Source organism: Grampus griseus (assembly GCF_964374135.1).
Source record: "Grampus griseus genome assembly, chromosome: 11".
Taxonomy (NCBI): domain Eukaryota; kingdom Metazoa; phylum Chordata; class Mammalia; order Artiodactyla; family Delphinidae; genus Grampus; species Grampus griseus.
This window is the reverse complement of record NC_139005.1, coordinates 61,229,641-61,254,680: the sequence shown is the minus strand read 5'-3', so window position 1 is coordinate 61,254,680 and position 25,040 is coordinate 61,229,641. Positions and strand designations below refer to the sequence as shown.

The 25,040-nt window shown below is 38.6% G+C and overlaps 1 protein-coding gene across 2 annotated transcripts in view; it reads left to right on the top strand.

Annotated features, from left to right (window-relative positions):
- Nucleotides 1-485: 485 nt before the first annotated feature.
- Nucleotides 486-25,040, top strand: part of OSBPL8 (oxysterol binding protein like 8) — a 193,756-nt gene continuing 169,201 nt past the window's right edge. For both annotated transcript variants that reach the window (XM_082666886.1, XM_082666885.1), the window contains exon 1: nt 486-839. The gene's annotated coding sequence lies outside the window, so the exon portion shown is untranslated. The remainder of the gene's footprint in view (nt 840-25,040) is intronic.

Below are 25,040 nucleotides of genomic sequence, written 5' to 3'. Positions count from 1 at the left end.
ACTAGAAATAGGAACAAGTAGTTACTGCTTTCCAAGCCAGACACCACGATGCCTTCTGCTTTTCTTTGTTTGACTAAAACTCTAGTGAAGCCCCAGGCTGGGGAGGCGGGGGCCCCTGCGCCCTACCCGGGAGCTCTCCGGTGCAGCCTCCTTAGATGAGGCAGGGCCCTGCACGACCGGTCCCGAAGACCTCGCCTCAACAGGCGCGGGGCGGGCGGCGGTAGGTTCGCCTCCCGAGACCGCCCCAGGGGGTGCAGAGGCGGTTCGGCGGCGTTCAGACTCTGCCTGAACCAGGTGTTGACAGTTGCTCCAGCCCGGCTGTCTCCGGCCAGGCAGAGGAGGGTTCTCCAAGGCCGCCTCCGCGCTTCGTCACGTGACGGGAAGGGGGTGCGACCGGAGCCCGCTAGTAGGGGGCGGGACCGGGGGCGGGGCCTCGAATGTGAAGGATCTCGGAGGCTCTGGATGCCCAAAGAGGTGGCGGCTCGGCCGATGACAGCATTAGACCGCGACGCGTTCCCGGCCGGGCGGTGGTGGTAGCGGCAGCCCGAGCGGCTGCAGCGTTTGCTTTCGCCGGGGCGGTAGCCGCCGCCGGTAGCCCGCAGACGGAGGGGAAGTGGGGGCCCGCCCAGGCTGGTAGACCGCAGGGCCGGAGTTCCCGCCCTCCTAGCGGGCCGAACGGGCAGTGCCTCCGTGGCGGCCAGGCAGCGCTCTTGGTCTGAGCTTGCGCCCCAGCTGCCGCCGGCGACAGCGGCCGAGAGAAGTTGGGGTTCGATTGGACGCGTGCCGGGCCCCAGAGGAACCGGACGCCTGCGCCCCGCCTCTCCGGGGGCTCCACACCGGTGAGTGTCGAGCCGGTCCCCGAGTTGGGGGGCGGCGGGTTCGCACCCCTACGGGCGACTGCACCCCTTGACTCCCACGTTCTGAGCTGGGGCGGGCGGGCACTCCGGGCCCCCGCGCCGGGGAGTTTTTCTTTGGCTCCTTTGTCCCCTTTTGGAGTGGGAAATTCCAAAGGCTGGCGGGGATGGAGTGTTTTGGGGCCCACGGTAAGTGCGTCTGCAAACCTTCCAAAGCCGCGGCAGGGGCAGGGGCCGGGGCCGGTACGAGATTTTTGTTGGCCCTGAGTGTGTGCCTCCTCCCGAAGTTTGACTGGGCGGACGGCAGGGTCTCGCCGGAAGCCCCGGCGCCCTGGAGAGCTGGCGCTTTGTCACTTGGTGCCGTTAAGGCGAGGCTCCCGTTTTCCTGTGACAGCCCCAGAGGAGGCTGTGCCGCGCATCGCAGACCTCACCCGCCCTTGCAGAGCCGAGGGCCATGGTGGTTGGTGTTCCTCTAAACCTCAGTTCCTGTGGCCTTCTTGTAGCGTAGGAGGAAGGCGAAGCCTTTGCTGTACTTTTAAATGTAATGTTTTTGAGTGCCTTCTCAAGAATGGAATCAGGTTCCAAGGAGCTTCACAAAGAGCGTGCGTTTGGTTCATTGAGGCATCCGCTCAAGACCGGCCGAGGCGAAGCAACAGTATATGCAGATTTTCCATTCACAAAAGTCATTTAACACCCTTCTTTATGAGAGACATGTGCGGTTGGGGAACATACTTAATTTCATTTTATCTAAATGCTGCCTGAAATAATAGGTAACTTGGGCTCCTACTTAAACAGATGGGGAAATTTACCCAACTGATGATATATGCATGTTTACTTTAAATAATTTAATGAAGTTTTTGCCTTTCTGATGCTGGAAGACGTAAATGACTTCTAAGTAGTATTAGAATGCACTGTGTATGGTAGGGTTATTCGTTTTTAATTAACTTCCCCTGAAAGTTAACCTCAAATTAGTGCCACTTTAGGTCTTTTCAAATAGTCATTTAAAAGGTGTTTTTTGGTTTTTTTTTAGTCCCTCCCTTAGGATTCCAAGGATTGTGGAGGAACATGGGTGGAATGCTTGTTAGGTTTCCTCCTTCCGTCCCATCAAGTGTCATCTAAACTTGATCATGCTTAGAGACTAGGATCAATTTCTGTGCTTGCTAGATAGAACCTGTTTTGCAGTGAAATTATTAAGATCATGCTAGTTTTATGAAACAGGTTGGGGAAGGAAGAGTAAAGGCATGCAATTTGTCCTCTATTAAAAGTACAGAGAATTTCAAATATTTGTTACCCCTTTATTGATAGTAATTATGTATAGAATGACTACCATATGCCTGTTTAAAGTAATGGGAAAGGGAATAGATGAAACATAAGAACTACCTTTTAGGTCTTTAATTATGGAGCTTAAGTTGTTGTGGTCAAATTCCATCTGAACCATTTGAGCTGCAATACATTGTACACAGGTGCTTGGAAGTGCCTGTTTAATTAAAAATGGTCATGGTTTATTTCTCTTTCATTGAATCATAATATTTGTTGTAGCTGTGATCTATGAAAAGGTGCTGCTACAATTATTTCGGTTAGAATATTATTACATTTTAGAGGCAATCAAATATGTTTCTTACAAAACATTTATGGCACCTATAAATTTGGCAATACCTAGTTTTTAGGTTTCTTTTGAATTGAAAAGCCTTAAAATATACTTTGGAGTAAGTACATATACTGTTTATAATGAAATTATGTTTTAGTTTTGATTTAAGAAAAAAGTGGTAAAATTAACAAAATTTGCATTATAAAAAGGTCTTTCTTTTTAAAGGACTAATTGCATAATTTAACTAGTGAGAGCTCTTAGTACATTTAAACTTGGTTTACAAATAATCCTTCAAGAGCATGTTACTTGAATTGAAGCATGAATGACAAAATAAAGAATTGATACTTAGATGTAGTTTTCTAATATTATTTTGGAAAATCCTTATCCTAATAATACTTGAAGTTTTATATTTTAATATCTATGTTATCGAAAGCTGAACACATTTATAGCGATGATTTTGGAGCATTGGGGGATTTAAAAGTAGAAGACATAGGTGCTATCTTATTCTTATGAATATGACCTACAAATAATACATAAATACAACTTGAATTAAAAAGTCTGTACATACTTCATTAATGAAGGTGCCTGCGTTCAAGGAGATTGAAGTATAGTTTCCTTGTGGTTAGGACACAGGAAGAGATATCTGGACTAATGTGTGAAGATTTCATGTCAATATTTTCTTTCAGGAAATCCCTGAAAGATTTTAGATCTTCCTTCCACCTTGGTCCCCACCCTCTCATATATCCTCTCAAAGGCATGAAGTTGAAGGTCTCATCCAGAACACATGATAGAAGGGATTTTTCCTCCCTGAAAAATGTTATCAAGTTTGCAAGGAGAGCTTTCTTCAGAGACCTTGTAGGAAAGGAGTTCTTGTTCTGAAACATCAAATTCTTCTACCCTATGTTATTCTTACTTTTATTAAAATTGGAAACAATGTAAGCTCTCCATGATAGCAAGGACCATTGACTTTCCAAATGCTTAATAGTCATCGAATAAAAAAATGTAGTTCCAGATGTACAACTGGAGAACAAAGAGGAGTATGTGATAATGTAGTTCAAATTAGATACAAGCAGTGAGGTGACAAAGAAATGATGTTGGCTTGGCAGGAGGGAAGCAGGTCATTTAATCTGGGGAACTTTCTTGGAGGAGGTGATTCTTCTTTTAAGTCTTCTGAAAGCTGTATATCTGATGATAAGCAGGTGTTCTAAGAGGGGTAGACAGCATGAACCAAAGCATTTAAATTGGACTGGGTAGTCATGTCAGATTAAACACAGTGAGTCTTTTTTGGTAACATTCTGAAGAATTTTTCTTCTTCCCTCATAACTGTTACCTCTCCCAGATAAAAAGATTGGCACACTTTATAAGAGCTAAAATTTAGAGTAGTTGAGTTTTGGAAGAGACAATGGTACAGTGAAAGCAAGAGCATTGATCTGGGGGTTAGAAAATTTGAATTGGATTTCTGGTTGCATTTTATACAAGCAGGTGTCCTTAGGCAAATCACTGGGCCTTAGTTTTCTCATTTGTAAAAGGAGGAGGATAATCCTTATCCCACAAGGTTGTTGGGGGAATGAGATTACATAATGTATATGAAAGTGCATATTTCAATATTAACACATAGGAGAAATCAAACATCAAATTATTTAAAAACATTTTTTTGTCTTTAGATCTTTAAAAATATTTTGGTGAATTTATCACGAACTCTAAATCTACTTGACCTTTGCATTGATCTATGGTGTTAACCTTTAAATTTATCAGTATCAAAATTCTAGATGCTTAGTTTTCTTTCAGTCAGGCATAATGCTTTCTGATATAAATGAGGCTTAATTGTGTTACTTCTTCATGTTATAAACCGCGAGGAATGGTAGATACCTCGAATATGTAAAGCTTTAAGGGATATGTGTTACTGAAAAATCTGAGCCTTTAGGCTTTGTTCTCTACAGAATTTGCTTTTGAAGAAATTGCCCTTGCCTATCATGCAATCTGTGTATTCATTGTTGTGGAAAAAACAGAGCATTTTCCTACTATTAAGGAAAAAGTTACCAAAAATATCCTTTATATGTTTTTAGTGGTCTGAGTGACTGTAAACCATGAGGAATCTCTATCCGCTGTGCTTTACGTTAGAATTCAATATTTTGTGAGCAGGCTAATAGACTTTTGCATCAACCTATCTAAGCTTTTTGCTCCAGTAGCTGTTTGTCCTTTTATGAATCTCAAAATTTCATTATACTTTGTGAACTCTTTGCAGTGTTTAAATCCATGGAGCAGGCTGTCCTTTGTGTAACATTTGGGAGGGACTTGTACTATAAAAAGACTAAAAAAGAGTCTTGAATCTTCAAACGATAAGCTAGTTACCCACCACCTTCCATATTCACAAAGGCCTGAAAAAAAAAGAGGAAATGTTTTTTGAGCTTCAAGACTCTTTTCAGATAAAAAGGAGAAACTTTGATTCAGGGTTGTTAAAAACATGATAGATTCAGAGGGAGATTGATAGTTCCTGAAGGTGTCCTAGTAGGAGTGGTTGGTCATAATAATAATAATAGCTTATACGTGTTGACTGCTAACTATGTATCAGGTACTTGACATATATACTTGACAGTGACCCCCCCCCAGATCAGACTATTTTCTTGTCCTTTTTTAAACCTCAAGCACTGAGAGATTAAGTAGTAGGCCGCAGAGCCAGGATTTGAGCTAAACCTGAGTCACAGGGAGGCTAAGCAGCAGGTGGTGGAGCTTATCAAAAGGATTTGAATTTGAGGTTTAACCTGACCTTTGACATCAGAACCTGTCCTTTTGACTGTCACATTATAATGCCTTGTATAGTTTATTTGCAGTTGCCCCTTGTGACAGGTCTTGACCTTTATGATCTTTCTCAGTCTATCTTGACTTTATGATTTGATGAAAATACAGTTTGTAATAAGATGGCCTCAGTTTTTTTCATTTCATGTGTTTTGACTGACATCCTATGTTTTACTTGGAGTAAAGCAAATAATTCTTTATTGTTCATTCAGTTGCCATTTTCTCACTAGGAAATTCCAGACTAAACTGGAACTATAAGGACATATAGTACAGTAGATACAGTATTTTAAGGTGACTTCTTACAATTTTTAAAATTCATGCTTTTTTTTTAAAGAGTAAAACTGATGCGCAGAATTGGTATGGATGATTTTTATGAGTGATATTTGAGGGACACTAATCTGTGTAATTAAAAGCTATCCTTTTGAAATGTCCACCATTAAAGTAACTTGTTTTTTGGCTTCCCGATGCCACTATTAGCAGTAGTAGTTTATCAGATTACATAGCTTCTTACAAAGAAGGCTCAGGCCCCTGTGAAAATTACAGTCTGTTTAAGTACTTTTTTTTTTCCAAAATTAAAAAAAATTTTAGTTAATTTAATTTGGCTGCGTCGGGTCTTAGTTGCGGCGCACGGGCTTCTCTCTAGTTGTGGCACGCAGTTTCCAGAGTGCACCGGCTCAGTAGTTGCGGCGCAGGGGCTTAGCTGCCCCGAAATGTGGGATTTTAGCTCCCCAACCAGGGATCAAACCTGCGTCCCCTGCATTGGAAGGCAGATTCTTAACCACTGGACCACCAGGGAAGTCCTGTGTAAGTACTTTTTAATGGGGTCAGAGTATGGTAGATTTGGAGAGACAGCAGTTCAGTCTAAGTAACACTATTATTGGGTAAGAATAATGAGGTGGGATTCCTTGGACATGAAGGCACAGGTACATTGTTCAAGTAGAGAGTAGGGTGAGGGACTTCTGAAGACAAGTTTTGCTTACTGTATAATTTTGCCTGTTGTTTTGACTATAATAACATTTAAGATCAGCGATCCAGAGGTAAAGAAAAACAGTGCTGTGTATCAGAGTGGGGAGTTTGTAATAGTTCCCTAGGCTCTTTCGCAAGATGTGGATGCTTTATAAATATTCACTGATGATCAGGGAAGGACTCTCTTAACTACCTATTATTTTAGAAATCTAGGGAGGCAGACTAGCACAGGCTCTGGAGCCAGGCTGCTTACGTTCAGAACCTGCACAGCCACTTAACTAGCTTATTGCCCTATACTGGCCCTATGCTGACATGAGATGGCTTCAGGAGAAGAATATGGTGTGTTTAGGCAAAGCAAGGCCCAGAGATGCACCCTGTGATTTTCCTGTTCTTATGTGGTATGAAAGAGATCTGGAAGTTCTCACATAATCCTAGTGAAGGAAATAGAAGTTAACAGAGTGAGAGCTAGCAAGCCTGTCATGAGGGTACTGTTGTGAGGGGAAGACCATGTTATAGACATTGTGGAGAGGGCGGCTGTGGCAGATTCAGCTCAATGCCCACCAGAATTTGTTCTCTCTCTTGCCTTAGTTCAGTTAACACTGGGAGGTGGCTGCCCAGACAGGAACACGTTTCTCAGTCATTCTCTCCTCTATCCCCATCCTCCTTCCCTGCATCTAGGTGGGACCAGAAGACGACTTTTCACCAGGGGAGTGTGAATGGAAGTGATGCACTGTCCCTTCTGAACTGAGGTGGGAGAAAAGCAGCGGTGTTTCTCCACCTTCTCTTTTCCAATCCAAGGGCCAGATGCAGAGGCTGGGCCTCTTCAGGTGTGATAATAAGATTGGGAAGATCTCTAGTCCCTCAGATTACCATGTGAAAGAAAGCTGTGCACCAAACAGGAGCACTCACGACGGAGTGTATAATTTTAAGGAGACATTTTAGTTGTGTGAAGTCACTGATGTTTATTTGTTAAGCAGCTAGTATGGCCTTAACCCAAGCATGGGCTGCTTAGAAGAGGTAGTTGAGGCCCTAAGAATATCCATAGCAACAGGAGCTGAGGGGCCAGGTTAGGAGGTCACTGGATGCTGCTGCAGCATCCTCATCAGTATATGCCATTACGACTCTTATCAAACCTCAGAGGCCCGTGAGGACCCAGAGGGCACATGGGTCCACGTTCAGACCATCCGTAACATTCCCTGTGCCCATGAAAGCTTTCCTCTACATCCAGATACCATGATAAGAATAAGGAACAGAAACTATAAACGTTTTTCTGTAAAAGTCTGAAGAGTTCCGGTAAAGCAGGGTTTCTCCAACTTGGCTTTATTGACATTTTGGCCTGGATAACTCTTTGTTGTGGTGAGGGCTGTCCCATGTATTGTAGACTATAGAGCAGCATCCCTGTCCTCTACCTGTTAGATGCCAGTAGCACCTCCACTAAAGTACAACCAAATATGTCTCTAGACATTGCCAAATGTCCCTTGGGGGGCAAATCACCCCCAGCAGAGAACTGCTGCCTTAAAAACAGAGTTAACCTGAAAGAAATTATTTTAAACTGAAAGAAACTTACCTTTAATTAATGGACGTTTTCTCCCCTTAGGAGATGGGTGGAGTTCATGGGGGAGGTTGGTTTACGAATGTGCAGCAAAGGAAGCTATGCTGCTTTTATAAAACATACTAGTTTCTATTGAATGTCGATCTACACTTCTGCTAATTTATCAGTTTAGACATTGTCTGCATTTTCTGCTTTTTCTTTCTTCTTTCCTTTTCTTTCTAGACTGGTAGCTATACTTCTTCTTGCCTAGATAAACACATTTCCCCCATCCCCTCCCCCAACCCCAGCTGTCACATCCATATGTCCATCACTAAATGACAAAACCCAAGATATGGTTTTGATACTATGACTATGTAAATATCACTTAATCCTAGGCCAGGTAGTATGCTCAGATTATGATTTCTTTTCTACAGATCGTATTAAGCAGCCCTTGGGCCACTTGAAGAAAAATACCTTGATACCATCAAGGTCCAGTGTATTTTATTTTATTTTATCAGTTGCTCAAAATCTAGCCATTGAATTAAAAACAATGGACATGACTTCCTATTTTCTTGGTGTTTCTGATTGCCCCCTTTTCTGGTATTGTATGCCTTTATCATAGTCTCTACCAACTCTTCATCATACTACCTGTTGTATTGTGTCCCCTATTTATCTGGCGTAATTGTAATTCTGCTTCAGTTTGGACTAGTTGCCTTTTAGGTCTCTTTCTGGAACTTCCTTTCACTGTCCTCTTGAATTGGGTCCATTCTATTATAGATCTTCCTTTTTTACTAAATTTATTTGATCTTTTTTTTGGAGTACAACTTCCAAAAAAAGTGTGTTTGAGAGGCAAGTTTTCTGAATTATTCTATGGATAAAAATATTTTCATTCTGTTCTCATATTTGACTGATAGTTTGGGCACAGTATTGTAGGCTGCAAATAATTTTCCTTTGGGACTCTGAAAGCATTGCTTGGTTGTCTTTCAGTGCCAGGGATGCTGATTCGAAATCAGGTGTCATCTAATTCACTACCCTTTTAAGGTGATTTGTTCTTTATTCTGTCTGAAAACTTTTAGGATCATCTCTGTTTTATCTTTCTGCTGCAAACTCATAATGAGCTGTACATGTTGTTTTGTTTTGTTTATATTTGTTTTAGGCACTCAGTTGCCCTTATTATTTGAATCAGATTCTTCAGCTCTAAGAAATTCTCTCCTGTCTTTGATATTTTCTTCCCTTCATTTTCTTGTTTGCTTGTTTGTTCTTCAGTAGGCAGATGTTTTCTGTCTTGGACTAGTCCTCATCTCATTTTTACTTTCATATTTTGTGATTCTCTTTGCTCTGTGTTCAGGGGATTTTTTTTCCCTAGTTTTTTGGCTGATTTGTTGAGGAGAGGGTAATCCCTGAATTTTCTTGTTCTCTTTTTCTGCCATTCTTTTCTTGTTTTATGTTGTAGTACTCTCTTTAGTCTCAGAAAGTGCAAAGTAGATTTTTAAAAGAGATTTTGTGTTTCCTCAATTATTTCCTTTTCCCGTCTGGCCAGCTTTTATGTTTGTAATCTTCTTTTTTCCCGTACTTAGTTTTCCTTATATGCCTGGATTGGTTGTCTCTTCATGTTTCAGAAAGAAGGACCAGCTTCCTGGTCTGGGTGTTCCCCTCTCACCCTGTTCCTTGAACTGTTTTCCCTATTAGGTGTTTTTTTTTTTTTTTTTTAGTAGGAATTCTGGGCACAGCACTTTAGGGCAGAACAGTATAGGGTGGGGCCTACATATTGACAAGCATTTTAGGGTAAGAGGGAGGGGAGCCAGCTTCCAGGCTGTGGGCCCTCTAAATGCCAGATAAAAAGGCTTTATTACTCTGTGCCAGCATCCCCTAGACAGTTATTCACTTTCTTTAGAGAAAAGCTGACTGTGCTTTTGCCAGGGAGTAAATGTCAGTTGTTTAGGTGCTGCTTGGAGATGGGGGATAGAAAATGTAGTCCCTTATACAGTCAGTCAGGTAATATGTAATTCTCCTATTTTTAGCCCCACTATTATTCCCACCCTTTGCTGAACCCTTTGCAATCATGCTTCTCTGGGGGTTCTGTCAGATGTATTGGTTCCCAACCTTTTGCATCACTCTTAAAGGGTATGATGAGGCTGTGGCTCTCTCTGCTTGTGATATCAATCAATTTCACATCTACTTTCATCTTTCAGAAATTTATGGACTTCTCTCTCTACTCTGTCCCCACTTTTTGTGTGTGTCTTATTTTTAATTTAATTTTTTATTTTATTATAATTAAAAATTTTAATTTTTAATTTATTATATAAAGGTTACTTTCCATTTACAGTTATTACAAAATATTGGCTGTATTCCCCGTGTTGTACAGTACATCCTTGAGCCTATCTTACACCCAGTAGTTTGTACCTCCCATTCCCCCACCCCTATGTTACCCCATCCCCACTTTTAATTTCTTTGCTCTTATGGTTTTATTTTTTTTCTGTATGAATTGTTTTTGTTTCAATGGGAGATCTGAAGTAACTGGAGGGAAAATTTGTATTCAGTCCATCATCTTTTATTAGAGATCTTTCCTATTTTTTTTTGTTAATGCAATGATCATAAAAATTGTGATCATGATACTGTGTTGAAATACAGTGATATTTCTTCAGTATTGATTTGTATAGGTATTTTGTATCTTTATGCCAGTCGGTCCTAAAATTTGTATGCTTTTGAATTCTTATTTGCTTCTTAGTTTTTCTGTTTCCTCTTCTGTTGTCATCTGCCCCAACTTGTACATGTCATTATGATTCTCTTGCCATTTCTAATTTGTTCCTTGGAAACTGAATGAGACCATTTAGGATTGTGCGTAAAATAGTGACTTTTCTCCAGAGAATGGCATGTCAGCTGTAAGCCCATGACTCTTGTGACATTTTGATTATTCATTACTTATTTTCTGTTTCTCAACTGTGTCCAGGCAGGTGAGGTGTTATTCTTTTTCATTTACTTCTCTGCCTTAATTGTGATATCTGCTTTGGTTCCTTAGTTATTGATCTTTTTCTCTATAACTTTTCTGTCTCTTCTACCTAGTTATCTTTGGTACTTTAAATGTTGAGCTTAGATTGCCTAGCTGGTTCATGAAGGCTGTAATTTTCATCTCCTCCTCTCATTTTATACTCAAAAAAATTTCCCAGCACTGTTCTAAATTTTTTATACCTTATTCTGTTTTTTATTTCCCAGTCTCCTTTCCTGAATCTTTAGGAAAATTGATTGATTATAATTTATCCTGGGCAAATAAATTTAAATTTGTCTGTTTACTTCCCTCTCTTCCATGATATTGCTGCATTTCTCTGTTAATCTTGTTCAGGCCTTCTCTCATTAGACTTTGTAGCTCTTTCTTCTACAGCTATGGTTTTGACTGCTGGAAAGTGTGTCTTTTATGATTGGAGTTATAATTCTCTTGCAATCAGAAATTTATGTAATCCAGATTTTTTAAATGCTGACTACTTTGAAGTTGAGATCCTGTCAGAAGGGCTGTGATTTGGAAGGCTTAAACCCCTAGATTTGGCCTGATTATGTAAGATACTGTGGAACCTACATAGTACATGCTTATTTGAAATTTAAAGTAGCTTAGAAAAAAAACTGGCTCTTGTGTAGTTTCTTTATTTGCCCACTGTAGGGGAAGTCAAAGGTGTGAATATTCCCTAACATTGATGTCTATTTACTGATTATTTTGTGAACTTTCTCCTATTCTGTGGAACTCTTGGTTTTACAATCCACAGGTTTGATTAGATCATGGTTATATGTCTTTTGCTTTACCTTTTTCATGTATTCTAAGCAAATTTTCATGTATTCTAAGCAAATTTCATGTATTTTTCCTTTTAGATACCTGTCATAATTACTATCCTTTTTGTCTGCCTCATTACGGTATCCTTTATTGCTTCTCTTAGGTTTATAGTTTTGGTACTTTTTCTCACTTTTCCTGAAATTTTAAAATAGAACCTTCAGCATTATATGGATAGTACTGTGACTGTTTTTCAAAGGTTTGATTACTTGGGAAATTATGGTTTTTATGTCTTTATTTTCCCAGGAATTTATGATTAGAGTGTAGGAATTTAAAAAAACAATACTCTGTCATTACTGAGGAAAAATTCCTCTGTGAAAACAGAGACTCATTTTAAGAGGTTGATTGCTTAACATATTTAGTGTTTAGCAAGGTCTTATTTGGTTATTTTGGGGCTTCTTCTTAATTTACAGTAGTAGTAATTAGCCTCTTCAAACTTACAAGTTGAAATTAACCAGTGATACATTTTGTGGCTATGAGACGAATAATGATTTTAATTAAATTCAGCAAATATATGCTTTTTTTTGGATTCTCCAAGAATTTTTTCATTGTCACCATATTGATCAGTTTTCTTTTAGGAACAGTCTTTGAATATGAGTTATTTCCATAGTTTCTCATTTTTGGTAGTCATTTTTAATTGAAGTATTAAAAATTGTGTTGGTTCTCATAGATCCTTTTTGAATTGGCATGTGGAAGTGTAATTACGTGTCTTGGTTACTTACATGATAAATTAAAGATGATCAGTACTTTGGTTGTGGTAATTTATACCTTGGATTCAAAACCCAGAAGCATCTAGGCCAGAGTTAGGCACTCAGACACTCATTTTTCTTTCATGCCCAAGATAAAAAGCCATCCTTAGCTGTATCAAAATATGAAGAAATTGCTTTTGGGATTGAATAAGAAAATCGGTAATAAAATTCCTTGAGATTATCTTGAATTAACTTTAGATCTTGCATTTCAAGCTTTGATCCTTAATAAAGAGCCATCACCTTAAGTATGGGTATGAATTTACTTGTAGGAAACTGGGGTAAGTCTCTTGGTTGATTATAACCAGTTACCATAATTAATGAGAAACACATTCACTTTTTTCTAGTATCTTGATTTCAAACTAGGTTCATATTTTCCTTAGAAAACAACCTTTTAAGAAAATAGTGAAAATTTACTCAGAATGAGGTAGTTTTAGCTGTAATTTAAAATATCTAAGTTGAAAAACAAAGACTTAAAATCCAAGGGAGACATTTAATATATAGGACTAAATTATTAATACTTGATTGACAGGGAAATATTTCCAAATACTGTCCTTAAGAGACCTTGATTTTACTGTCTCAGAAACACTCTTTGAGACCCTATGTCACAGGCTTGTGCAACCTAGCATTACAAACACCAACTGATTTAGTAAACAGACGCACTGGGAAAATAAGAAGCCTGCCAGAAGTATTGTCTTTCCTGCTAAATAACTTTGTGACCTTGGCAAACCACTTAGTCTCTGTGGGTCTTAATAAAATGGAGAGTTGGAACAGATAGCCTGTTAGGTTCTTTTGAGGATTCCTTGATGATGCTAGGGGGTAGAATTACAATCAGATGATATATTATGTAATATAGTCCTTATAATAGCTCTGAAATAGATGGTATTTTTCCCATTTTACAGATAGAATTATTGATGTTGTACAGACTCCATGTTCAAGTAACACGCTCAGTCATGTAGGTACTAAAGGGCCAAGCAAGAAGTTGAACCTTGGCCTATGTCATTCTGTAGCCATGTTCTTTTTGGTATACAGTACTACCTTTTCAAGCCATGTCGTTAGAGTAGACCACCAGATTTTAGTGTTAGAATTTGTTCCGTTTCTTAATCTATACTTCATAGTAAATGTGCTTTTGCATTATATCATTTGTTATTCAGGAAAACCAGAAGTCAGGAATCAGGCCTGTCTTTGAGTTGTGCCCAAAGTAGAAATGTGTGACCAGCTTTTAAATAAGCATATTAAAACTTATATGTCTAAGAGATGATTGATGTGTTCAAAGTTATCTTGAATTTATTTCAGTAATGTCACTGTTTTTCAGAAACACTTTTGAAACTATTTTGGCATTTCTTTAGTGCCTTCAGCCTCATTCTTTTACCTATATTCTGTGGTGGCGAATAACATCTCTTGAGAATGGATTTGATATTTGGGAAAAGTGAGGAAGTGATTCTGAACAGGGTCTCATACTTAAAATTAGGGATCAAAATGAGAAATGTCATTTTTCGTTAAAAATAATCAGTGACCAAAAGGATGAAACCTATTATTCTTGTGTCATTTATATGGTAGCTAAGAAAGTGATTAGAGGAGTTTGAGAATTGTTTTGTATGATGGCAAGTTGAAATGGTCTCTAAAAATGACTACTCTGAATGGAGATAACCTTTATTTGGATATAAATTCTGCTATATTAGTTAAAGTTACATCTTAAGATAGTTACACTTGTTCTCTGTTTGCGACTTAGGCCAGTGCTATGCTGAATTAGCATGTGCTTCAGAGAAAGAGTTGGTGAATGAATTATACGTGGCAGATATTTTTTCCATTTAAAGGAGATCAGAGTCTATATAACAAAAAAAACAGATAATCTATATAACATTTGCTTGCATAATAATTTCTCAGTTACATTCATATTTATTACATAATTTGTGGTTATCTGTATTTAGGTTTAATTCCAGGCAGCTACCCTATCCCATTTCCTAGCATGAACTAAAACCACTTGTGTTGCTAAGCGTGAGTGTACTCTCTGATGCAGGTTTACATGTAAAATAACTTTTTTGCAAAAATTATACTAGGCTGCATTATAAACATATTTATATTACTGAATGGTTTTGTATATCAGTGCTGTACTCTACTGGTACAGATACTAAGCAATGATATACCTATATATCTTGTTGAAGAAGAACTTGTGATAGGAAGATTTCATTTTATCTTTTGAAGGCATTATTTTTCTTAATTTAAACTCCTAGATGGTAGAGTTTAATGAAGCTTCCTCATTTGTGAGTATTAAAGGATATTAAAAAATGCCTCTAGTCCCTTTTTAATAATACTTTTTCCTTTTGAGGTTTCAAAATAATTTAATGTTACAAGACCTTTAATTCAACAGATATCTGAGGGTAAGTCACTATGCAGGGGCAGAAAAGTTATTGGGAACTAGATAGACATGCGACTTCTTTGAGTTTGTGTGTGTGGGAAGGGTGGGGAACAGACAGTAAACTACTGATTGAACAATTCACTGTGTAATCACCATTGTGGACAGTGCTAAGAGGAGGAAATAGAGGGTGATAGAAGATTTTGCTGACCTAGTGGGTGGGGAGGGGAGCCAAGGAAGGTGACTTAAGCTGAGGGAAAAAAGAAGAATATTTCTGGCAGAACATCTTGTTTAAATATCCTGGCACAGCAAGGAACTTTGCTTTTGCTAGGAATTGATTGAAATAGTCCCCTGTGACTGGAGTGTTTAAAAAAAAAAAAAGAGTGATAACGTGGTGCAGTAGGCAAGGGCCAGGTCATGCGAGCCTTGATAGACCTTGTTAAGGATTTTGATTTTTGTCTTAAGGCGCCTTGGAAACCATTAGAATATTTTAAACAGAGGATCATGAAATGATCAAGTTTAGAATGATCACTCTAGGTGCTGTGTAAGAATGGTTTGGAGGGAACCAGAGTAGATGCTGGGAGACTCATTAGGTCGTGTTGAAATTAAGGTACCTATGGCTTATCCAAGGGAGATTCCTGCAGGCCTGTGGGTCTCAAAGTGTGTCACCTGGGAACTTATTAGAAATGCAGATTCTTGGGTTCTACTGAGAACTATTAAATCAGAAGCTTTGGGGGTGGAGCTTAGAAATCTCTTTTTGAACAAGCCTTCCAGGTGATTCTGATGCTTCCTAAAGTTTTTGAACCTCTGCTGCAGGTCATTAGATATGTGGTTTTGGTGTAGGAGAAAGTTCTAGGTTGGTGATATGAATAGGGAATAACTGCATGAAGATGGTAGTTGAAAATGAGAGGAGGAGAAGAGGCTCTAATAGAATGAAACCTTGAGAGACTTTACTGTCCAAGACCTGTACAGAGTGAGGCAAGCTAGTGAAAGAATCAGAAAAGGATTGGTTAGAGGAACTAGAAAATCAGGAGCATCTTTGCATAATGGCATTGGTGAAGGAAGCATTAAACTTGGCAATGAAGGGTCTTTGTGTAAATAACTGTAGTGGGAATGCAGAGGTAGGCACCAGATTTCAACGGGTTGAGAAGGAAGTGAAGAGAGGAGTGAAGAAAATACAATTTACTCACTTAAGACATCCCTTACTCTTTGGACAGATATTTAAAATTCCAAAATATGGGAGAATTAAGCTAAATAACCTTGATGGGCAGCTAACCAGCATAAGATTCCATTGAGAACTGTATGATAAACTCTCATTGTTTGGACCTATTGATTTTGAAACTCATAATCTACATAGAGGACTGAGCTCAAGTTTATCATTGTCTTTACCACTTTGCAAGGAATGCTGTAGTATAATAAACTTATGGGAGGAATGTTTAGCCTACCAAGAATGCTGGGTTTTTTTTTTTTAACATGATTGAAACCACTTTAGCAGTATGCATTTATATGAAAGTAATTTTTAAATTATATATACTCTTATTCATTACAAAAGTATTAATTCATTTTCTATTACTATTATGTATTTAAAGGAGAACTTTTTTTTTTTTTTTTTGTGGTACGCGGTCCTCTCACTGTTGTGGCCTCTCCCGTTGCGGAGCACAGGCTCCGGATGCGCAGGCTCAGCGGCCATGGCTCACGGGCCCAGCCGCTCCACGGCATGTGGGATCTTCCCGGACCGGGGCACGAACCCATGTCCCCTGCATTGGCAGGCGGACTCTCAACAACTGCGCCACTAGGGAGCCCAGGAAAACTTTTTTTAATTAAAAAATTTTTTAAAATTGAAGTATAGTTGATTTACAATGTTGTGTTAGTTTCAGGTGTATAAAGGAAAATTCCTTAAATGCATTTTATAATTCAAATTCCAACTTTTAATTTCTTTAATTACCCCAACTTGTTAGAATTATTTTAACGTGTTAATGTTATGCTGTTCTTAAGGAAGACCACATTTAATGTGAAGTCAAATTAAGATAATTTCAAGGTCAACCCCAATTACAAAATAATATCTTTCAAGTTGTGTGTGTGCGCGCGCGCACACACACACACACATTGTGCATACACACAGAGAGGGGAAGGGGAGGGGGAGACAAATCATTTTGAGATGCATTTTCTCAGTGAAAAATTTTTGTTTACATTTTTTAAAAAGCAAAAACATGATTATTCCATCAACATATGCGGTCTATAAAATTTGACAGTACAGAAACTCATAAACTTAGTTTCTGTTGCCACTAGACCCCGCTTTATGTCCCACATAGTCTACATATTACCAATTTGGTATTATTCTTCCAGATGTTCTTCCCTTTCTCCCTCCCTCCGCCCACCCTCTCTCCCTTTCTCTCTCTCTCTCTGTATATATATATGTACGTGTATGTATAATTTTTTGAAAAATAGAACTGGGATTATAATGTAATGCTGTTTTGCAGTTTTTTCGCCAGTCAATACATATTACTTCTGAAAGGCTGAATCCTAGTAATTCCTCCCATTGAATTTATATTTTGTTCTTTGAACATTGAACTGAGACTTAAAGAAACTTGGGTTCTGGTCTCTTTTTGCTCCATGATCTTGGGCAAGTCACTTAATCCCTCTGTGTTTAGTTTCTTCATCTGTAAAATTTAGAGATAGTGAGTTATTGATTTGAAGATTTCTAATAGCTCTAAAGTTTATTTAGGAATGCTAGGATTTCAAAGAGCAGACATTTCCTGGAATTTTATATAGAAAGTGATTATCTTAACACACCTGTGAATACTTAAAGGGTTAAGTTCTTGCCAAATTAAAAACACAATAGTGGGGGGAAAAAGCATGTTAGAAACTAGATTCAAAAAGATGATTTCCTGGGCTTCCCTGGTGGCGCAGTAGTTGCCGATGCAGGGGACACGGGTTCGTGCCCTGGTCCGGGAAGATCCCACATGCCGCGGAGCGGCTGGGCCCGTGAGCCGTGGCCGCTGGGCCTGCGCGTCCGGAGCCTGTGCTCTGCAGCAGGAGAGGCCACAGCAGTGAGAGGCGCGCGTACCGCAAAAAAAAAAAAAAAAAAAAAAAAAGATGATTTCCTGTCATTAACTCGTGTCCTTAGTAGGCATACCTGCTACTTTTAGGATAAGCACTGACCCCTAAAAAAAAAAAAAAAAGCGAAGAGCTTTCTTAGAGAGCTGATTAAATTTTTGACTGCAAATTCACACCACTTTTTTTGCAGGGTGTGGGATATGGGTGGGTCTGTTGGGTCTTTGTTTGGTTTTACCCATCGATTGTTCATGGGAGATAAGACAACTGGGACTGCTCAGCATTCTTTAAGGAATTGTGTCATCTCACATAAGTGGCTTAGAAAAGCCAGGGCACTAGGGATAGGAGCCATTGGTATGAGGCCAGGAGCTGTGCTTTCTGTTCTTTAGCTTTCTACTTTGCAATTATTTGCTAAGTAAAATTTTCACAAAAAACTTGAGAAGGCAAAGCAGTTTGAAGAATCTCTGAGTGAAGGTGTTTGGCTTTTGAATTAGCATTGCTCTGTTCTTATTATTAGTATTATGTTTATTAAACGGTGGTTTTTATTTTCCTGCTTTCAGTGTCTCAGGTTAATGATTTTATTTCCATTTCGTTTTTTTTTTTTTTTTTTTGCGGTACGCGGGCCTCTCACTGCTGTGGCGTCTCCCGCTGCGGAGCACAGGCTCCGGACGCGCAGGCCCAGTGGCCATGGCTCACAGGCCCAGCCGCTCCGCGCACGTGGGATCCTCCTGGACCGAGGCACGAACCCGTGTCTCTTGCATCAGCAGACGGACTCTCAACTACTGTGCCATCAGGGAAGCCCTCGTTATTTTTTTTAATTGTTTTCATCTTTCTTTATCCATAGTGTTCTTTGTCCATTAAACTTTTAGGGCCTCTTTTCTTATTCCTAATCATTAGCTTGTATTTTTCTAATATTTTCTTGTCACCTTTATAGATTTTGAATTTCTCTGCCCTTTTCATTTGATTTTTGTGCTTAAACTCTTTTTAAAAATTTAGCTATATTTTTCCAAATAGGATTTTATTAAGGTAGAGACACAAATAAGTATAAAGAAGAAGACTTGAGAAAACGAATGACTCCAACAGTGGCTTGCCCAGGGAGAGCTTTAGTTTATTTTTATTGATACATGTATTCTTTTTTCTATATACCTGGCTGCTGGGTGGTATGGTTCTAATGTGGATAGCCCCAAATATACTTCACACTCTAAGCAAGAGATTCAGGATAACTTTTTTCCCCTCCACTTATCCAATAATAGCTCTTAGGGCTTCTCATAAGAGACTTTCTTATTCCTTTAAATTTTGAACCACTTCCTCATAGCTTTAATCTGAGTAATGCAGATGCACCATGGGCAAATTTCCCACCTCTAAATAAAATAAGTTTACTTACAGTGACAAAGCCTTTGAACTATACTTAAAAGGACTGCTCTCATGTTTCCTGTCATCCCTTTAATTATGTTGAAGGTGTTTGATATTAAAAGTTTCACATGAAATTGAACTATTTGTAGTGAGGTGGATGGACCTAGAGTCTGTCGTACAAAGTGAAGTAAGTCAGAAAGAGAAAAACAAATACCGTATGCTAACACATATATATGGAATCTAAAAAAGAAATGGTTCTGAAGAACCTAGGGGCAGGACAGGAATAAAGATGCAGATGTAGAGAATGGACTTGAGGACATGGGGAGGGGAAGGGTAAGCTGGGACGAAGTGAGAGAGTAGCATTGACATATATACACTACCAAATGTAAACTAAATAGCTAGTGGGAAGCAGCCGCATAGCTCGGTGCTTTGTGACCACCTAGAGGGGTGGGATAGGGAGGGTGGGAGGGAGATGCAAGAGGGAGGGGATATGGGGATATATGTATACATATAGCTGATTCACTTCGTTATACAGCAGAAACTAACACAACATTGTAAAGCAATTATACTCTAATAAAGATGTTAAAAAAAAAAAGTTTCACAATCCTCATTTTAAAAACAATAAACAATCTTTAACAGTGTCAGCCTCCCAGAATCTGCTTTTCAATAATAAACACAAACAAAAAAACTAAAAATAGAACGACCATATGGCTGAGCAATCCCACTACTGGGCATATACCCAAAAAATAAATAAATAAACACAAAAACAGTGGTGGATTTTAACTAATATTTTATTGCTAATCTTATTATTAAAAACTTTGTTTTCTAATTTATATTTCTTAAAATAGGAACTTCCTTTTTTAGTGTACATATAGGAAATGCTTTGAAAAGTATTTTATAGTATAAAATACTATTATCATGAAAAGTAACTTTTAAGGAAAAAAACATTTGTGATTCTGAATGATATAACATACCAATAATTTTTTTATGTCTTCATAGATACTTCAGCTATTACTTCGATGTGTAACATATGGGCTCAGGAAAGCAAAGGTAGATAAGGTCATTCTTTATTCTCTATATGTTCTACTGTGGGCCAAGGCCTCTAACTGGGTATTGCTCTGATGTAAGTGGAGCAGATGAAACCTTGTTTGTTAGCTGACTGTCACTATATAACATCCTTTCTCAGTAAGAGACTTCAGTTGATTCAATCCTGTAGCTTTGTTGTCCTCACCATAGCTACATTGCTGCACTTTGTTTAAAGGTCAGCATTGTTGCCCTTTAATATTACATTTCTCATCGTGCATCTCATTCTCATTCAGCATTTCTGAACGTTTCTCTCATTCTGGCAACTAAATTAGCTCAAATTATTACTATTTTGGCTGTGTATTTCCAGATACAAAGCACTGAAAAAACACTTTAACATATATAAAATATAGAAAGGAGTTATTCTGCCATATATGTAAAATCTTAATAAATATTTTAGTTTAAATGCCATAAGAATGCAAACCGTGCATTCTTTTGTTAAACACTTTAAAATGTATACATGTAAAAATACTTCAAAATTATAAATACCCAAGAATCTTAATCTTGGTCACATTAGGCCTCTTAAAATATAATTATAGCATTCTGATACCTTTTAAGTTGTATGCCGTGAGATAATTCTTGTAGTTGGTAGTTCTTTGGGGAGATTTGTTTGTATTGTTTTCCAAAATAACAGTCACTTACAGAGTTCAGAGTCTGGAAAACCTGAAGGCTTTCATAATTTCAGGAGCACAATGACAGCAACACAGCAAGTCCATATGTTGCTTAGCTATAATTACATTTTAATAATTACTTTTTCTTTGGAGGAAGAACTATGGCTAACCTCCAAGAGAATGAAGCTAATGATTGTAAGTATTCAGATTTTCTCAACTGAAAGAACTTTGTCTTTTTTATCCTATTTTAAATAGTTGAATATATTTATTTTGTATCATAGCATCAAGTGGATGAAGTTTCTATTCTGGGTCCTACTGTAAAATTTAAATGAATATTTGCATCAGATGGGAAGATTACCCTGGTTTTTTTGTTACTCCCGTATATGGACTTGCTGCCACAGGCATGCTAATTTTGCCATCTCCTACACGCAACTTGCTCCTTTCCGCCTCCATTCTTTTGCACATTACCATTCCTTCCACCTGCATCCTTTCATCCACTTCCTTTTCTGCTTTGAAAACTGGCATCTAAAATTATTTTGTCTAGAGACTCTTTACTCCATGTAACTATCACTTATTTTCTTGGTTTCACCATAACACTTAACATGGGTAGATACAGATTCAACTGTTCTGAGCTGTGTTTCTGTGATGTACCAGGTATAGTGTTACCTATCTCATTTAATTTTCATAGCTATCCTGTGAGTTATTCCCATTTTTCAGGTGAAATTAAATAAATTCCCTGTTATATTCCTAGTTTTAGCTATGCCATAATTTGAACTTTTTTTGTGATTTTTAAAAATATAGCTTTTTACAACGTCATTCTGCCTTTCTTTCTTTCCTTTCCTGCTATCTACAATTTAACTTACCAACAGCACTTAAATTTTTTTTAAATTCAGGTATAATTTACATAGAATAAAATACACCCATTTAAAGAATATAGTCTGCATTTTGACAAATGTATACACCCATGTAACAACCACATTTTCATCAGTCCCCCAAGTCCCTTCTGCCCTCTCCCACTAATGTCTCTTCTTCCCCACTCTCCCCCAGGCAATAACTCATCTGGGTTCTGTCCACTATAGATTTTTTGTTTGTTCTAGAATTTCACATAAATGGAGTCATAGAATATATGCTCTTGTCTGACTTCTTTTGCTCAGCATGTCTTTAAAATTGTTTCTTTTTATTGCTAGATTGTGTTCAGTTGTATAGAATGGAATATACCACAATTTTGTTTAACCATTCACCTGTTGATAGACAATTTGACTTGTTTCTAGACTTTGGCTATTAAAAATAAGGCTGCTATGAAAAATCCATGTATAGGTCTTTGAGCAGACATATTTCCATTTTTCCTCTGTAACTGTCTAGGAGTGGCTGTACCATTTTGCATTCCCACCAACAATATATGAGCATTCCAGTTGCTCTCCATCCTCAGCAACACTTATATTGTCAGTTTAAAATTTTTTAGCCATTCTAGTTATTGTGTCGTAGTGTCTTATAGTATTTCATTTGTATTTCACTGGTGACCAGTGGTATTGAACACCTTTTCATAGGTTTATTGGCCATTGTATCTTTTTTTGGTAAATTAAAATTTTTTGTGTATTTAAAAATTGGTGTTTTCTTCTTCTTACTGACTTTTAAGACTTTTTTATATAGTCAGGATCTTAGTTCTTTGTCAGTTATATGTATTGTGCATATTTTTTCCCAGTCTGTGCCTTGCCTTTTCATTTTCTTAACTGTATTTGGAGAGGGGAAGCTTTTAATTTTTATGAAGTTCAGCATATCAATTTTTTCTTTCATGGTTTGTGCTTTAGGTCTCCTAAGAAATTTTTGCCTACCCCAAAGTTGTGAAGATTTTCTCTTGTGTTTTATTCTAGAAGTTTTATAGTGTTGGTTTCTATATTTAAGTCTATGTTTCATTTTGAGTTAATTTTTGTGTTTAATGTAAGAGCCAAGGTTTTTTCCTTTTACTTAATATCTAGTTTTTATTGAAAATATTTTTTATTTTTCCTTTGGATTTTCTCAGCACCTTTGTTGAAAAGTAATTGAACATGTACATGTGATCCATTTCTGGACTTCTTATTCTGTTTCATTGATATATATGTGGTATTCCAATATCATACTCTTTTACTTTATTTTTATAATTTTTAGAGGTAGTATAAATCCCCCAACCCAACATCATTTTGAAAATGAAAAAAAAATCTTTGCCTAATTTTTTTTTTTTTTTTTTGGCTGCATTGGGTCTTTGTTGCTGCGCGTGGTCTTTCTCTAGTTGTGGCGAGCTGGGGCTACTCTTCATTGGGGGGCACGGGCTTCTTATTGCAGTGGCTTCTCTTGTGGTGGAGCACGGGCTCCAGGTGCACGGGCTTCAGTAGTTGTGGCTCACGGGATCTAGAGTGTAGGCTCAGTAGTTGTGGTGCGTGGGCTTAGTTGCTCCTCGGCATGTGGGATCTTCCCAGACCAGGGCTCAAGCCCATGTTCCCTGCACTGGTAGGCGGATTCTTTTTTTTTTCTTTTTAATCTTCACTTTTATTATTTATTTATTTTTAACACCTTTATTGGAGTATAATTGCTTTACAATGCTGTGTTAGTTTCTGCTTTATATCAAAGTGAATCAGCTATACATATACATATATCCCCATATCTCCTCCCTCTCGTGTCTCCCTCCCATCCTCCCTATCCCACCCCTCTAGGTGGTCACAAAGCACCGAGCTGATCTCCCTGTGCTATGCGGCTGCTTCCCACTAGCTATCTATTTTACATTTGGTAGTGTATATATATCCATGCCACTTTCTCACTTCATCCCAGCTTACCCTTCCCCCTCCTTGTGTCCTCATGTCCATCCTCTACGTCTGTGTCTTTATTCCTGTCCTGCCCCTAGGTTCTTCAGAACCTTTTTTTTCTTTTTTTCAGATTCCATATGTATGTGTTAGCATACGGTATTTGTTATTCTCTTTCTGACTTCACTCTGTATGACAGACTCTAGGTCCTTCCACCTCACTACAAATAACTCAATTTCATTTCTTTTTATGGCTGAGTAATATTCCATTGTATATATGTGCCACATCTTCTTTATCCACTCATCTGTCGATGGACACTTAGGTTGCTTCCATGTCCTGGCTATTGTAAATAGAGCGGCAGGCGGATTCTTAACCACTGTGCCACCAAGGAAGTCCATCCTTGCATAATTTACTCCCTTGCCCTCACTGCTTGTGTTTGTGTATGTGTTGTTGATTTTTGTTTTTCATTTGTTTTTGTTAGTTTCTGCTTTCAAAGATATTGCCATCAGCAGGGGCTATGTGCTTGGTATTTTCCAGGGCAGATATTGTTTGTATTACGGAAGATGTTAACTACTTTCAGCTGGCTGGAAGTAACGAGCAGTTGGGGTTCTTCCTCTGTCTCACTATCATTGACAGTAAGCAATTCTACATTCCATTGGTACATCTATATGATTTTTTTTTTTTTGTGGTACGCGGGCCTCTCACCATTGTGGCCTCTCCCATTGCAGAGCACAGGCTCTGGACGTGCAGGGTCAGCGGCCATGGCTCACGGGCCCAGCCTGCGGCATGTGGGATCCTCCCGGACCGGGGCACGAACCCATGTCCCCTGCATTGGCAGGCAGACTCTCAACCACTGCGCCACCAGGGAAGCCCCATCTATATGATTTTTGAGAAGGTCAGCAAATTGGGACTGCAGCAGCAGAAGTGTGTATCAGAAGCCAAGTGTTTAACTAGCAAATCTGACACTTGACAGGAAATGAAATTGTAACACTTTTTAATTACTTTAAGATCATGTATTTCTTTTCCTTCTTCTCCTGTCTCTTTTTAACAGAAATGTCCCAGCCTTGCCTAAAGCAATCTTTTGCATGAATATTTGAAGAACTCTGATGACAGTTGCCAGAACTATAGCGTGTGCTTAATGGAAACATGTTGAATTGAAGAAAATTGTTAGATACAGATTGCATTTAATTTAGTTTCTGACTACATGTAAAAAGTGCTGGGTTAGTGAACATTGTTTTTGGTTTCAGAACAGTGCGCACATGCTTTCATTTTTCTTAAACCACCTTGCCTCACTTAAGAGTAAAAATAATAGGAGAAAAGGTAAATGTAACACATATTCAGCTGTGTACTGATTTTTATTTGTCAAATCAATAATACACGTTAGGGCTTCCCTGGTGGCGCAGTGGTTGAGAGTCCACCTGCCGATGCAGGGGACACGAGTTCGTGCCCCGGTCTGGGAAGATCCCACATGCCGCGGAGCAGCTGGGCCCGTGAGCCATGGCCGCTGAGCC